The sequence below is a fragment of the Scyliorhinus canicula genome, chromosome 2 (genome assembly GCF_902713615.1).
Source record: "Scyliorhinus canicula chromosome 2, sScyCan1.1, whole genome shotgun sequence".
Taxonomy (NCBI): domain Eukaryota; kingdom Metazoa; phylum Chordata; class Chondrichthyes; order Carcharhiniformes; family Scyliorhinidae; genus Scyliorhinus; species Scyliorhinus canicula.
In genome coordinates, this window is record NC_052147.1 from 257,878,395 (window position 1) to 257,896,496 (window position 18,102).

Here is an 18,102-nt window from a genome sequence, read left to right on the forward strand (position 1 = left end):
TGAAACATTCCCACACCAATGAACAAAGAAAACCAGAATGAGAGAGCATTAGGTTTTGCCTGCATGACAGGCTTGTCAGGAGGCAAATATAGCTATAGATGACATCTATGTGTCATGTGAGAGTACCTTTATGAAATGGGTGTTTAAGAAATGTGCCTTTAAGAAATGGGTATTATCAGTGATGTCAGAGTGTGGGTGGAGCTGGGCTGTCTGTCAGCTTTTTACTTTTGTTTTTGAGCAGGCCGCAGAGTGTGTTTTAGTTTCGTTTCCAGAGCTGGATAGCTGCAGTCACAGCCAGAAGGTGTATGAATCTCTCTCTGTAATCTAAAGACCGTACATCGATCCTGGTGATTTAAAACTAATAACAGAAGTGACTTTAACCTGATGTGCTTCTGGTAAAAGGTGTTTTAAGTCATATGGATGTTAAAAGAAAAACTTAAAGGATTACTTAGTGTTTAAGTCTTTGGGGGTTGTATTTGAATTAATGGTTGCTAAGATGTTCACTGTATGTTTTAAAAAGGTTAACTTGAGTTCATAGAATAAACATTGTTTTGAAATACTTTTCCATTTCTGTTGTACTACACCTGTAGAGTGGACAGTGTGCTCCCCATGCCACAATCTATTAAAAGTTGTGGGTCAGGTGAACTCCATGCTACACTTTGGGGTTGTCTAAACTCTGGCCCATAACAAATTGGGGGCTCGAGGGGGATAAAAGTCTATCTATTGGATTGGCTTAATGAACTTAAAGACAGTGAGGGGTGAACCTATTGTAGTTGCTTTTCAGGTGTGATATTCTAGTTTAAATAGGGAGTGTGTTGTGGACAATGTCTCTTTCAGAGACTCAGAAGTTTTTGGGGGTGGAGACTGTCACACGCAGTACCTTACGGACAGAGACTAAAAACAGACTGTTAGATTTGGCAAAAACATTGCAGTTAACATTACCTGACACAATACGAAAAGGTGAGATAATTATGGCAGTGGCTAAGCATTTAAAGTTGCCTGAGATACAGTTTGACTCATGGGAAATGGCAAAAAATTCAGTTGCAAATTAAACAAATGGAACATGAGAAAGAATTAAAGCAGCTTGAATACGAAAGAGGTAGAGAGGAAAAAGAAAGAGCGAGAGAAAGACATAGAGAGGAAAAAGAAAGAGAGAGAGAGGAAAAAGAAAAGGAGAGAGAAGAGAGGAGAAAAGAAAGAATAGCCCCAGCAGAACAAAATGAAAGAGAAAGGGAGATACAGATCAGGGAAAAAGATAAAGGGAGAGAGTTTGAACTTCAGAAAATGGCCATGAAACATGAGTCAGTTAAAATTGGCAGACGTAAAGGGAAACGTACAGTTGGATGATAGTGATGAGGATAGTGAGAAAGAGCGTCATAGTCGAAGGCTTGTTGGGAATCAATTTAAATATGTCCATGGTTTGATGAGAAGGAGGTAGAAGCCTTTTTCATTTCATTTGAGAAGGTGGCTAAACAAATGAAATGGCCACAGGACATGTGGGTATTACTGATTCAAACAAAGCTAGGTAGAGCTAGCGAAGTGTTTGCACCACTATTTAGGGTTAACACTTCGCTAGCTCTACCTAGCTTTGTTTGAATCACTACCAGAGGAGGTATCAGGGACATACGAGGAGGTGAAAAAAATCCATCTTCTGTGCATATGAACTAGTGCCTGAAGCCTACAGACAAAGGTTTAGACATTTAAGGAAATAATTTGGTCAAACATACATGGAGTTTAAAAGGATCAAACCGAGTAATTTTGATAAGTGGATAAGGGCTTTGAAAATAAACCAAACGTTTGAAGCTCTCAGACAAATTATACTTTTTATCTCTTAAAATTGTGACTTCTTTACCTGCTCCTCCTAATGCACATGAGTAAACTTTACCCACACAAGTAAATTATTTAAAGAGATCTGGCACCTTCTTATCAATCACCTCTTGATCAGGCTGTACAATATTTTGCACCTCCTTTGCTTCACTTGGGATTTCCTTTACCACTATAACAAACCCCACTGTCTTATCCTGTTTTACCACATCAGCCTTCCCAGTGCTTTTCTTCAACCACCAACACTGTGACTTTACATGGCCCAGTTTATTACAGTGAGAACATTTGAAACTTTTCATGTTCCTTCCACCCTCCTGGATTTATTTTCTAATCTGAGGTACACTCTCCGTATTATCTCCCATCAGATCACCATTACTTTTACCACTTGAGTATTTCTCATGTCCCCAGTTTCTATCCCTCACAGGCTGCAACTGATGTCAGAAACCAAACTTTGATTTATGAACTAATTCATAATCATCTGGCATTTCTGCTGCTAACCTCGCAGTTTTAACCCTCTGCTCTTCCACATGAGTTCTCACTACATCAGGAAGTGAATTTTTAAACTCCTCCAAAAGTATGATGTGTCTGAGAGCTTCATACGTTTGGTTTATTTTAAAAGCTCCAAATATTCTGGATTTTAGCTTGAGTTTTCCTTATTCCCAAATGAATAGAGGGGCTGGTTTAGCACACTGGGCTAAATTGCTGGCTTTTAAAGCAGACCAGCAGCACGGTTCAATTCCCGTACCAGCCTTCCCGAATAGGCGCCGGAATGTGGCTACTAGGGGTTTTTCACAGTAACTTAATTGAAGCCTACTCGTGACAATAAGCGATTTTCATTTCATTTCATTTTCATTTTCATTTTCATGACCTCCCACTAGTATCTCATGTGCAACTCGCAACACCTCCATTCTGTACCCTACCGGCAATACTGCTTGATGAGCTTCTGCCCACTTTTCATCCGCCTACATATGTAAAGGTAGCCATTTTCTCATCAAGACATCACTTTTACAGTATTAACACTCTGGTATACACTCAGATTCTTCTTCCATGTATGCTTTCTGATACATCCATTTTATTTCTACATCTTTCTGTTGTAACTCCGTCAATTTTCCTGAACTAAAAATATCCGCCTCATCCTCCACCTGCTCTTGTTCTTTTTCAGCCATCTGATCAAAAATCTTTTCTGATAATTGCACTTCAAGGTCATCTTCACTCTTTCATTTCTCCTCTTGTCTTAACCTGTGACTTTGCGACCTTGTTACCACAGAATCTGGAAAAATCCCAGGATATTCGTCCTTCAACACATCAGTTGTCTGATTTTCCACTGGCTTATCAACCACAGTAGGCATCACACCCACCTAAAATCCAGCTATATCATTACCCAAGATAAACTTGTATTACTGGACAAGATAGTTTCTCTGTTACTCCTACTACCTCTTCATCAGAAAGTCTTCACTGGACTTTCCAATCTTACTTTATATAATTGAACACTACTCCTTTCACCCTGAATTCCACATATTACCACCTTTTCTGGCAACATTCTTCCCAAACTACATAACTCCTCATCTCTTCCTAAAACGAATAGTGGGAATCAATATCTTTTGACTATAATGGATGTGTCTCCTCGGTTTCCAGAGGCCGTTCCAGTGTGTAATATTACAGATAAAACGATTGTGGAGGAGTAACTTGAATTCTTTACTAGATATGGACTACCCATAGAAATACAATCGGATCAAGGATCAAATTTTACCTCAAGATTATTCAAAGAAGTTATGGATAGCTTAGGAATAAAACAATTTAAATCAACTGCGTGCTATCCAGAATCACAGAGAGCATTAGAAAGGTGGCATCAGACATTAAAGATAATGTTGAGGGCTTATTGTCAAGATTATCCAGAGGATTATTGGGATAAAGGAATTCCATTCCTACTGTTTGCAATTAGGGATGCACCTAATACGTCAACCAAATTTAGTCCTTTTGAACTAATTTTTGGTCATGTCGTAAGAAGATCACTTAAATTGATTAAGGAAAAATTGGTGAGTGAGAAATCAGAAATTACATTATTGCATTATGTGTCAAATTTTAGGGAACAATTAAATAGAACAGGTGAATTGGCTAGACAACATTTAAAAGTTGCACAAAATGTGATGAAACGGGTAGCAGACAAGAAATCCACAGTTCGTAGTTTTGCCAGTGGAGATAAAGTTTTAGTATTGTTACCAGTGGCAGGTAAACCTTCAAAAGCTAGGTTTTGTGGACCTTAGCAGATTGAAAGGAAATTAAGTGAGGTGAATTATGTGGTAAAAACACCAGATAGAAGGAAGACTCACTGCTCACCGAGTGGGTCATGTGAATATACATGAGAGGTACTTTTGAAAGGGAAGGAGAGAAAAGGGAAGAGGTTTTAATGATTCTAACTTAAAGTGACGAACCAAATCCAGATGACTGTGAATTTGACATACTTCAAATTAAATTAGAAAACGAGGATGTTCTTAAAAATTGGGGTAAATTGTTGCGTTACCTTCCAGAGGAAAAACGAACTGGCCTGAAAGAGTTATTGATATCACGTGGGCAAGTTTGTGGAGATAAATTGGGAAGTATTAAAATGGCGATACTTGATGTAGATGTGGGAAATGCTGTTCCAATCAAACAACATCCATATAGACTTGACCCGTTAAAATTGGCACAGGTTAACAAAGAGATTGAGAGTATGCTTAAAAATGGCATAATTGAAGTGGGTTGCAGCCAATGGAGCTCACCCATAGTGATGGTACCTAAACCAAATGGTACCCAACGGCTGCGTGTGGACTAAAGAAAGGTTAATGCAGTTACAAGAACGGACTCTTATCCTATCCCACGTTTGGAGGATTGCACTGAGAAAGTGGGACAATCAGCTTTATTTCCAAACTGGATTTATTTAAAGGTTACTGGCAGGTACCTTCATCCGAAAGGGCGAAGGAGATGTCAGCTTTTGTGACTCCAGATGGTATGTACCAATTCAAAGTTATGCCATTTGGCATGAAAAACGCACCAGCCACATTTCAACGGTTACCTAACAAAGTTGTTTCAGGATTACCCAATTGTGCGGTATACATCGACGATCTGGTAATTTTCAGCCAGACATGGAAAGAATATTTAAAACATCTGATTGAACAAGATCGGTCGACTTCAGGAGGTGGGTTTGATGATAAACCTAGCCAAAAGTGAATTTGGATAAGCCCAAGTCACTTTCCTTGGCCATACAGTCGGATGTGGGTGTAGGTGCGGTGCTTCTACAAGGCGTCGACGAAGGGCTAGAGCGGCCTATTAGTTATTTTTCAAAGAAATTGAATTCTCACTAGAAAAGGTATTCCACGATTGAGAAGGAGACTTTGAGTTTGGTGCTGGCTTTGCAACATTTTCACATTTATGTGACCAGCAATCCGTCTGACACTGTTATATATACTGATCATAATCCGTTGACATTTTTGGAGCGATTCCGGAATAACAATGCAAGGCTGTTTCACTGGAGTTTATTGTTGCAGCCATTTCATTTAAAAATAGTACATGTAGCAGAACGAGAAAACGCGATAGCCGATGCTTTGTCACGCATGTGATGAACGGAAGCAATTTCAGTTGGAGGAGGAAGAACAACAAAAAGGACTATATTATTATACCTGTTTGCGTGTGTTGTTTTTTTTTAGCAAAAAAGTATATTTACTGTGTGCATTTCTTAAAGAATGGTGAAAAGGTGAAAAATGAAACCATCTTGAAGTTGATGGGTTTTTTCTTGGGGGGAGGTGTCATATGAGAGTACCTTTAAGAAATGGGTGTTTAAGAGATATACCTTTAAGAAATGGGTATTATCAGTAATGTCAGAGTGTGGGTAGAGCTGGGCTGTCTGTCAGTGTTTTACTTTAATTTTTGAGCAGGCTGCAGGGTGTGTTTTAGTTTTGTTTTCAGAGTTGGATAGCTGCAGTCAAAGTCAGAAAGTGTATGAATCTCTCTCTGTAATCTAAAGACTTTAAATCGATCCTGGTGATTTAAAACTAATAACAGTAGTGACTTTAACCTGATGTGCTTCTGGTAAAAGGTGTTTTAAGTCCTATGGATGCTAAAAGGAAAGTTTAAGGATTACTTAGTGTTGTAGTCTTTGGGGGTTGTATTTGAATTAATTGTTGCTAAGATGTTCACTGTATGTTTTAAAAAGGTTCACTTGAGTTCATAGATTTAACATTGTTTGGTCTTTAAAAACTTTTCCATTTCTGCTGTACCACACCTGTAGAGTGGGCCGTGTGCTCCCCATACCACAATCTATTAAGTTGTGGGTCAGGTGAACTGCATGCTGGGTTCACTAAAGCCTGGCCCATAACAAATGTGACATTCTTGTTCCCAATCACAAATCTGGCATCTACTTCTTTAATGTACAACTGATTTACGGCTTGTTGCCTTCTTTCACTTTGCTGTGAACCACAAGCTGCTTCTTATATTGACCAAATGACCACACAACCAATATGTTATCTCAAAAACACAGTTTATTAATAACACATGACTTGTATCTCTATGCAATAAAACACGCGGCTCCGTACTAAACTACACCTAACGACTAAGATGATATTTACTTAACTTCGAGTGACCGGCACTGTGCGAGATAAGGCCTTTATCCGGTTCCACTTGGTCGGTTTGGAAGTTGTTGGGTTCGTCTCAACTGGGCTCGTCCTTCAGGAATGGCCCCGGGTCCTTGAACTTGGTTGTTCTGCTGCAGTTGGTCGCACACAGGCCGGTCCCAAAAGAGATCAATCTCTAGTGCGCAGGGCTTTTTATCCTTCATCTCTTTCACGCCCTTTTGGGTGGTCCTTACTCCGGGTCCAATGGATCAATAGGGTTTTCAATCACCCTCATTGATCTCAGCCATTTAGGGGGCAGATGCCTCGATAGCTGGGCTGGTGCTAGCTATCATTGTCCCAGGCACGTAGGCCTTTCCAAATAAGGGGGGGTGGCGCCGGTTAGTCTGCTACTATTGCAACTCCTTGATTCAAACTCTATTGTCCTGGGGAAATGGTGATCGACTCTTAATGGATACAAGTTTCAGCCAAGTCTGGTTTCTTTGTGCAATACACAGAGGCTGTGTACCTGTCTGTGTGTCAAAATGACCACAGTTCCCATGGTCCTTTGCAGGTGCCCATTTTACATGGCTACATTCTGTCCTCTTGATCCTGAACGCGAAGCGTGGTGGATCACAGTCTTGATCCCATAGCTTATCAAGCCGGCACTGATCAGTCAGTTCAGGTCCTACTCTACTCTGTCCTAAATTCATTGTACAATTTTACCTAATTTATTAATATTACATACATTAATTTAAACAATTCACTACTAATAGCTATTTCATTCCTAAAATCGGATCCATACAAAACATTTTAACTTAAATTAACATATAAAACAGTTAGTTTGTAACTGAACTTTCTAAACTACACGCATGCTGCTGGTTTTGCCTGAAGAACTTATCTATAACACAAAATCTACAAATTTAAACAGCAGCACCGCATTCTTTCGTCTTATCACATTTCATCGGTACAGATGTATAAAGGGTCCATTTAGCAGCGGTTATCACGGACTTGTAAGTTGTACATTCTTAGTAGAGTTCTGTTGGATTCCAAAGAGGGGGGCTCGAACTGTGTATATCGGGGGCCGGGAGGCTTTTGCCTTCCGTTTGTGGAGATTGAATGTGAGGACTACACTGAAGGTTACTGCAATCAGGAGGAGGGTCTCTGTTATGTGTGAGAGTGGGTTCCATTTTGCAATGCCTTCCCACCAGGTGGGGGTTTCGGTCTCTATCTCGAACAGTTGTTGTGTGGTATCCTGGCTGGAGGTGGTCTGTGGGGTGGTGTCACTCGGGGCTGACTTAGGTCCTACTCTAATTGTGTGTATTGCCGAATTACCTTCAGTGGGTGTCCAGGGGCAATTTTGTCCGATCATCATTGTGTTCCCTGCAATTCTATTTAAACATTCAATTTCGGGGCACCCTTCATTAGTAAGTTCCCACCAATTGTCTGTTCCGGTTGTGCTAATGTAACATTCTGGTGTGGACCCATTGGACTTTCTGTAAATTGTCCATTGGTTATTGCACCATAATATGATGCTTCTGTTCTTGCACACCCATCGGGTGCCACTCTCACATTCCCCTGCATCTGGGGGACGGTACCACAGACCGCTGGGCTGTGGAAAGTCTTGGGTATCTTGTGCTCGGAGTCCGGTAAGTGCAGCAACTATCCAGACAGAGATCATAGGGGCTGGGTTCATCCTGCGGTGTCTGGATACTGTGTAATACTAGGGAATCATGCATAGTATCATGTCAGTATCGTTGGTTAATATCTGTGTGTGTTAGTCTCTCTCTCTTAGTTCCAATTTCCCTTTCTGATTGTCACCATGTGTGACTCCACCATTTTGTTTTAAAACAAAAAAAATTTGGAGAGGTGCTAATCCAAGTGTCTCAATTCAACTATTCAAGTGTCTCACAGCTTGTGCGGTCAATGCAAGGAGTGGGCGGATGCTTTCTTCGACCATTCTCCATCTTTACGAGCAACCATGTAAGGTTGAGGCTTTGCTTAACCAGCCGAATTTATGGGCGGCCAGTTTTATAGAGCTCCGTCCCAGGGGCTCAGAGGTAGCAACAGTGATCAGCAACGTGTAAATAGCATTTGGAGGTGACTCGAAGGGGTCGGAAAAAACAGTGGAAGAAAGAAGGGTTTAGATTTGGAGCGGGGAGGAAGATTCAAGACCTGCCCAAAGCAGCAAAAGGGTGTAGTAAACCATTCCAGAGAGCATGATGTGAAATGTGGGGTGTGTGTGGGCCGCTGCGGGACAAGAATGGGTAGGATCCCCGGGTAGGGCGGGAGTTAGTGCCATTACTCCACTACCCGAGCGTGATTGACCGGTTAATTTTGGGGCCCTCAGGTAGGGCGGGGATCAGTGCCGTGACTCCCTACCTGGGTGACCGGGATGAACGGAAAGAATTTGTAGTCATATTGTAGTGCATTCAACTGCCATTGGTCAGTAGACAACATCTGACAGTCCAATCAGAGGAGTAATTACAACTGCAAAACTGAGTTTCGGGCCGACATAGATTAAAACCATGTGTTGGAGAGAAGAGGAGGTTAAAACAAGAAGACGGGCAGGCTCCATCAGAAATTTGGACACCTTGGGCGTGATTCTCCGAACGGGAGACTAAGGGCGCGATTCTCCGCTCCCCAGGTCGGGTGGGAGAATTGCGGGAGGGCGAATCGTGGGTCGCCGTTTTTCACGGCGACCCGCGATTCTCTGGCCCGAATGGGCCAAGCGGCCTACCGTTCCCGACCTGTTCACGCCTGCGTCAACCACACCTGGTCGCTGCCAGCGTGAACATAGCGCGAAAGGTAAGTTTGGGGCCTATGGGGGGGCGGAGAGAGGATCGAGCACCACGGCCGTGCTCAGGAGGGGACTGGCCCGCGATCGGTGCCCACCGATCGTCGGGCTGGCGTTTCCAATTGTCGCACTCTTTCCCCTCCGCCACCCCGCAAGATCAAGCCGCCACGTCTTGCGGGGCAGCGGAGGGGAAGACGGCAACCGCGCATGCGCAGGTTGGCGCCGGCCAACCTGCGCATGCGCGGCTGACATCATTTGGCGCCGCCGGCCGCGTCAAGGCCCGGCGGCCAAGTTTCACGAAACGCCGCTCCTAGCCCCCCGGGGGGGAGAATAGGGGGCGAGGAGCGGCCTCCGACGCCGTTGTGAAACACTCCAGGTTTCACGACGGCGTCGGCCGTTGCGGAGAATTATCATAGAATTTTTTTACAGTGCAGAAGGAGGCCATTTGGCCCATCGAGTATTCACCGGCTCTTAGAAAGAGCACCCTACCCAAGGTCAACACCTCCACCCTATCCCCATAACCCAGTTACCCCACCCAACACTATGGGCAATTTTGGACGCTAAAGGCAATTTATCATGGCCAATCCACCTAACCTGCACATCTTTGGACTGTGGGAGGAAACCGGAGCACCCGGAGGAAACCCACACACACACGGGGAGGATGTGCAGACTCTGCACAGACAGTGACCCAAGCCAGAATCGAACCTGGGACCCTGGAGCTGTGAAGCATTTGTGCTATCCACAATGCTACCGTGCAGCCTGAACAGCCAACGCTGGACTGAAAACCGGAGTGTTTCACTTCGGCGTCGGAGGCCGCTCCTCGCCCCCTATTCTCCCACCCCCAGGGGGCTAGGAGCGGCGCCGTGTCAATTTCGCACACCAGGCCTTGGCGCCCGTGTCAAAGCGGCGCCGCCTAAATGAGGCGGCCGGCGGTGCTTAAATGACCTCACCCGCACATGCGCAGGTTGGCCGGCGCCAACCTGCGCATGCACGGTTGCCGTCCACCCCGCAGGCACCCCGCAAGACATGGAGGATTGATCTTGCGGGGCAGCGGAGGAAAAAGAGTGCGTCCTTTAGAGACGCCGGCCCGCTGATCGGTGGGCACCGATCATGGGCCACACCCCTCCTGAACACCCCCCTGGTGCTCGATCCTCCCTCCCCCCCTCACAGGCCGCACACACAGCGTTTGCGCGCTGTTCACACCAGCAGCGACCAGGTGTGGTTGGCGCCGGCGTGAACCAGTTGGATTGGGCAGGCCGCTCGGCCCATCCAGGCCGGAGAATCGCCGTTCGACCGTTAGAAACGGCGAGCGGCGATTCTCCGAGCGGCCTGTCGTAAAACTCGGCATGCCGTTTTGGGGGGGTGGGAGAATCGCGTGCGGGTGCCAGGGCGGTGTGACGGGAATCGCCCGGCACTCCCGCGATTCTCCCACCCGGCGTGGTGGTCGGAGAATCGCGCCCCTTAATTTTTAGACAGTGTCCATTTCTCATCATCTGGACACCTCAAATATTTGCGTGCATCAGTTCCGTTAAATCATTTCCCAGAAGGGGCTCATTGCTTAAATCATCACCTTCTCCTGGTTGTCAGACTCGTGTCTGCAGATTCCGGGTGGTAGCCGCGTAGGCCTGTGGGTGGTCCGATTCACCATGTCTTACTAACCTGTAGGAATTGTCACGGTGCCAAAAGGGAGTATTCGCGGTTGTCGTGTGGCGGTGTGTAGCCGGGAACTGGTGTCCTGGAAGTGGAAGCAACGTTGTCGGGAGCGGGCATAGGAAGAGTCGTTGGGCGGAGACGGTCATACAAGGGGTGAAGAAAAGGCGTTGTTCCGGGGGCTAGGGTAGCTGATGGTGGGGAGGTCGCTAGCCATGGTAGTCAAATTCGGGAGGTTCACATCAGAGTCAAGGTCAAGGTTGAAACCTGTGAGTATGGGCGGAGTCGAGGGGAGTGTCATCCTGAGGAGGGGAGGGTTAGAGCGGGCATCGGACTGAATCGTCAGTGGGAAGGGCGCCATCCTCTCCCATTACCAAGGCTAAGTGGTGGGCGTGGCTACGTTGTGATCCGTAGAGTTTGAGTTGGTTGATGTGGAACCAACCAGTCTTACCGTTGGGGTACGCTCTCTTGTACACAGAGGGGCTTACTTTGTCAGAGATGGAGTAGTGAATTTAGGAGCTAGGAAGGAGCTGGGGTCGTACAATAAGATCATAACTTGCTGGCCGACTGTATACTCGATGGGGTGAACCTTTTTGGCAAAGCTGGCTTTACTCTGGCTTTACTCCACACAGACAGTGACCCAGCAAGGAATCGAACCTGGGACCCTGGAGCTGTTAAGCAATTGTGCTAACCACTATGCTACCGTGCTGCCCTACTTTGATCTACTTTTCTGGGATCTACTTTGTTGGTGCGACCTGTGCAACCAGTGCTGCTGGTGCCTTTCTTTTTGGGATGCGTGGGGGCATCCGTTCCTTTAACATACATTTGCTTGCTTTTAGTTAACTCTTCCCAGTCTGCCATCTCTTCCTCATCTGTCTCGTCTGTCCCGAAGGCACACATAAAACCATTCTGAACTGAAAGCTTATCTATCTTCCGCTGCCATTTAACATGGTCAATGGTGCTCTGCCTTTGTTCTTTAGTGGACTAGTGGAGCGCTCTTAAAGCTGCCTGTAAATCGGAACATTTCTTTGTTAGCTGGGTGACCTAGTGTTCCGTCTCCTCTCTTATCAAGACTGCGCGCTGTGTGCCTTGATAGACCTTGTCGTACTGGATCTGAAAGCTGCTAAGGTATACTATGCAAGACTGGTGGGCACGTTTAACATTGGCAATTTCCGTCTTTAGCGGCTAACTTTTCCCGGAGTTCCTCAATAATGTTCTCACTTTCTTTACTGTTTCCCTCATTCTCTTCTTCCTTCTCTGCTAACTGTCTGCGGAGCGTCTCGACGACCCCCTCGGTGCCTCACAACTGTGCCAAGCAGCACACTATTGCCATTGGCTTTCTGAACTTTGCTGCATTTTTCTTATATATCTCACAAAGATTCTCCCACCAAGTCTGTCCTATCTTTCCTGGACCTGTCTCGGTGTTTGCACAAAAATTCAACCAAAGGGGCCATCCTTTCCCCTTTAAATACTTTCTCAACACATCCTCCCATATGGGGCACTGCTCTGATTTATCAGCTACTGTAACCTCGGATTGCTGCTGTGAGTTCTTCAACTTCTCTATCATCTGCACTGCCATCTCTTCTCTACTTAAAATTTGGAACAGGGGGAATAAGGAGTCGATCAAACAATGGATACGGCTTACGGCTATATTCCAGTTCACAATCCCTCTAGATTTGCATGCAAGTCTGACGAGTTTACCTTACCCTTCCCTGTTAGTTACGCATGCGGTTACTGCACACTTCCGAAAATCGGTTATTTGAAACTTACTCTTGTGGTTCGTTCTCTTTCCCAATTTAATTCAAAGTTGTGGGATCCCTCGGAGTAGCAAAGTCACTTCTAATCGAGGTCCCGTCAGTGACGCCAATAAATGTTGCCTTCTTTACTTTGGGGTGAACCACAAGCTGTTTCTTATATTGACCAAATGATCACACAACCAATATGTTAGCTCAAAAACACAGTTTATTAATGACACAATAATAACACAAGACTTGTATCTCTGTGCAATAACACACGTGGCTCCATACTAAACTACACCTAACGAATAAGATGACCTTTACTTAACTTCGAGTGACCGGCACTGTGCGAGATGAGGCCTTTATCTGGGTCCACGTGGTCGGTTTGGAAGTGGTTGGGTTCGTCTCAGCTCGGCTCGTCCTTCAGGAATGGTCGCGGTCCTTAAACTTGGTTGTTTTGCTGCAGTTGGTCACACAGAGGCCAGTCCCAAAAGAGAGCGATCTCTAGTGCGCAGGGCTTTTGATCCTTCGTCTCTTTCGCGCCCTTTTGGGTGGTCCTTACTCCGGGTCCAATAGATCGATAGGGTTTTCAATCACCCTCATTGATCTCAGCCATTTAGGGGGCAGATACCTTGATAGCTGGGCGGGTCCTAACTATCATTGTCCCAGGCACGTAGGCCTTTCCAAATAAGGACGGTGGCGCTGATTAGTCAGCTACTGTTGCAACTCCTTGATTCAAACTCTATTGTCCTGGGGGAAATGCTGATCGACTCTTATTGGATACATGTTTCAGCGATGTCTGGCTTCTTTGCGCAATACACAGAGGCTGTGTACCTGTCTGTGTTCCAAATTGACCACAATTCCCATGGTCCTTTGCAGGTGGCCATTTTACATGGCTACAGGCTACAGCTGATCATGCAGGTCTATGCCCACTATGCTGATAATAATCATGACTTTTTTTATCCTGTGTCAATCCTCTGTACCATCTTAATTCCAATCAAGATGTCAAGTTACAGTGATCAGGGGCAGCACGGTGGCGCAGTGGGTTAGCCCTGCTGCCTCGCGGCGCCGAGGTCCCAGGTTCAATCCCGGCTCTGGGTCACTGTCCGTGTGGAGTTTGCACATTCTCCCTGTGTTTGCATGGGTTTCGCCCCCACAACCCAAAGATGTGCTGGTTAGGTGGATTGGCCACGCTAAATTACTCCTTACTGGAAAAAAAAATGAATTGGGTACATTAAATTTATTTTTTAAAAAGTTACAGTGATCAGTAAAGTGCCCTTTGGACATGGCAGATGACCCCTTTTGCAGCCCGCAGCTGCAAACCCGGCCTGCAACAAACCCCTGACTGCTATCAAAAAAATAGAGAAAGCCAATAGTCTTGGCCGAGCAATAGCCCTATGTTGTGTTCGATGTCTAGCAAGGAATCTACCAAATGACTTAAGTCTTCTCCAAACCAGGATCTTTATTGAATCATATGTGGTAAGATAGCAATCTGTTAGAGCAAGTTATCGTGTGGGTTTCACCCCCACAACCCAAAGATGTGCAGGATAGGTGGATTGGCCACGCTAAATTGCCCCTTAATTGGAAACAATTAATTGGGTTCTCGAAATTTATTTTAAAAATAATTCAGTGCATAACACCTCCCCTAACTAACAATCATACTCAGCCAACATAACTTATACGCACAATCCCAAGTCCTTCCATCTTCTCTCGCTGACCCCGCCTAAACTAAACTAAACTAACTCCCCTTCCCCCCTCATTCTCTAACCCTTATTATCTCTGCAAAGTTTAGTTTTCCCTGAAGAAGGCGATAAACAGCTGCCACCTCCGGACGGACCCTAACATTGATCCTCTCAGGGCGAACTTAATTTTCTCAAGCCTGAGAAACCCGGCTATGTCGCTAACCCATACCCCCGATTCCTGGGGCTCCGAGTCCCACCACGCTAACAAGATCCATCTCCGGGCTACCAAGAAGGCTAAGGCCGAAACATCAGCCTCTCTCGCTTCCTGAACTCCCGGGTCTTCCGCCACTCCAAAAGATCGCCACCTCTGAACCCGGCGCCACCCTCATTGTTAGCACCGTGGACATAACATCGGCAAATCACTGCCAGAATCCCCTAAGCTTCAGACATGCCCAGAACACGTGGACATGATTTGTAGGCCCTCCTGTACACCGCACACACCTGTCCTCTACCCCACAAAACCTGCTCATCTGGGCCACCGTCATGAACATATGAACATAGAACATGAACGTAGAACATACTGTGCCAAAGGAGGCCATTCGGCCCATCAAGTCTGCACCGACCCACTTAAGCCCTCACTTCCGCCCTATCCCCCGTAACCCAATAATTTTTTGGTCACTAAGGGCAATTTATCATGGCCAATCCACCTAACCTGCATGTCTTTCGACTGTGGGAGGAAACCGGATCACCCGGAGGAAACCCATGCAGACACAGGGAAAACATGCAGACTCCGCACAGACAGTGACCCGGGGGGAATCGAACCTGGGACCCTGGCATTGTGAAGCCACAGTGCTATCCACTTGTGCTACCGTGCTGCCCGCATGGTCGAAACCTGTCTTGGACAAAGTGCCTCACCTGCAGAGTGATTCTCACCATTCTCACCCGGCAATTTAAACTCCTCCTCCAAATCATCCAAAGAAGGAAAGTCATGTGTTCCTGGTGAACCACCTTTGAATTGTATCAGGCTGAGCCTGGCACATGATGAGGATGTGTTGACTCTGCTCAGAGAGCATCCTCCCACAGACCTGCCTCTAGTTCCTGACCCAACTCATCTTCCCACTTACAGTTTACCTCCCCTATCTGGGTTCCCTCCCACTCCATAAGCTCTTTATAAATTTCCAACACCTTCTCCTCCCCTGCCCCCATTTTTGAAACTACCCTGTCCTGTATCCCCTGCGGCGGTAGAAGTGGAAAGGTCGAAACCTGTCTTGTACAAAGTCCCTCACCTGCAGATAGCAAAACCCATTCTCACCCAGCAATTCAAACTCCTCCAAACAAGGAAAGTCCCATCGATAAACAGATCCCCCAGCCTCTCAATCCCTGCTCTCTACCATCTCCGAAACCCCCAGCCAGTCTCCCTCAGACAAACTGGTGATTGCCACAAATTGGAGCCCACATTGACGCTCACTCCACTCCCATATGCTTCCGCCCCCGGGCTTGTGGAGTACCGGGCCGGTGAGAATGGCAGAGGTGCCATTGCCAGTGCCCCTACATGATGCCGCCTCCACCCGCTCCCATACCGACCCCTCCCCACTACCCACTTCCTGATCATGGCTATATTTGCCGCCCAGTAGTAATTCCTAAAGTTCAGTAGGACCAATCATCCCACCCCCCCCCCCCCCTCTCAGTCCCGCACCAACAGCACCTTCCTTACCCGTGGGGTTTTACCCCCTACACAAACCCAGAGATCACCACATTAACCTGCTTAAAAAAGGCCTTTAGTATAAAAATAGGGAGGCACTGGAAAACAAACAAAAATCTCAGGAGAACCGTCATCTTTACGGTCTGTACCCTCCCCGCCAATGACAACGGGAGCGTGTCCCACCTCCGAAAGTCCTAATCAGACCAGATTTAATTCATGTAACTGCTCCCATCCCCGTGCCACTGAATTTCCAAGAATCGAAAACTCCCTTCCACCATTTTAAACAGCAGCTCCCCCAGTCTCCTCCCCTGCCCCCTCGCCTGGATCACAAAAACCTCACTTTTATCCGTATTCAATTTATACCCCAAGAACCGGCCAAATTCCCCTGAGATCCGCATTATCTCTCCCATCCCCCCCCCCCCCCCAGCGGGTCAGAAATATACAGGAGTAGGTCGTCCGCATACAACAAGACCCTGTGTTCCACACATCCCTGGGCTAGCCCCTTCCATCCCTTTGACGCTCTCAGCGCCATCGCCAATGGCTCTATACCCAAGGCAAACAATAGTGGGGAGAGGGGACATCTCTGCCTCGTCCCCCGGCTCAGTCTAAAATAGTCCGAACTCACTCGGTTCATCCGCAGACTTGCCACCGCTGCCTGGTGCAGCAACAGGACCCAGACTACAAAGCCCTGCCCAAACCCAAACCGCCCCAGGACCTCCCACAAATACTTCCACTCCACCCGATCAAAGGCTTTGTCCACGTCCATAGCAACCATCACCTCCACCTCCCTCCCCTCGGAGAGCATCATGATGACATTCTACAGCCTTCTAACATTAGCCGTCAACTGCCTCCCTTTGACAAATCCCTTCTGGTCCTCCCCTATCACACCCGGAGCACAATCCTCTATCCTCGAGGCCAAAATGTTGGCCAGCAATTTGACCTCCACATTTAGTAGGGAGATTAGTCTATATAACCCGCATTGTTCTGGGTCCTTCTCCCGCTTCAGAATCAATGAGATCGAAGCCTGTGACATTGTCCATTGCCTCATTAAATGTCCTCACCAATAACGGACCCAGCACCACAGAAAACTTCTTATAGAATTCCACTGGGTATCCATCCGGCCCCAGGGCCTTGCCCAACTGCATGGCCTCCAATCCCTCCACTACATCGCCAATCCCGATCGGGGCTCCCAGCCTCTCCGCCAACCCTTCATCCATCTTCACAAACTCCAAACCCTGCATGAATTGCCCCATCCCGTCCACCCCAGCTGGGAACTGCGCCTCATACAGCCGACTGTAAAATTCCTTGAACACCCCGTTCACCCCCGCTGGGTCAAAGATCGTGTCTATCCTTCACTGTTCCTATCTCCCTGGTCGCCTCCCGTTTCCTGAGTTGGTGTGCTAACATCCTTCCGGTCTTCTCCCCATATTCATACACTGCCCCTCTCGCCTTTCTCAACTGCCCCACCACCTTCCATGTGGATATCAGACCAAACTCCATCTGCAGCTTCTGCCATTCCTTCAACTGCCCCGCCTCCGGGGCCTCCGAGTACCTCCTGTCCACCTGGAGAATCTCCCTAACCAGCCTATCCATCTCTGCCCGCTCCACCTTCTCCCTATGAACCCGTACCAAAATCAGCTCCCCCTGAACTTCTGCCTTCAGTGCGTCCCATATCATGATGTGGAGATGCAGCCTTTGGACTGGGGTGAGCTCAGTAAGAAGTTTTACAACGCCAGGTTAAAGTCCAACAGGTTTGTTTCAAATCACTAGCTTTCAGAGAACTGCTCCTTCCTCAGGTGAATGACGAGGTAGGTTCCGTTGCTGCCGAAACCTCCTCTGTGTCATTTATCTCCACGTAATTCTGGATGGCCTCCCTCATCCGCTAACAAGCCTACATCCAATCTCCATTGCGGGCGCTGACCCCCCTCCTTGCTCACCCGTAAATCCACCCATGTGGGTGATGGTCCGACAACAATTGCCGAACACTCGACATCTGCCAACCCTGCCAGCAAAGCCCTGTGCAAAACAAAAAATTCAATCCGGGAGTACACTTTGTGCATGTGGGAAAAAAAAGCTAACTCCTTCGCTCTTGGTCGTCCCAACCTCCACCGATCTACCCCTCCCATCT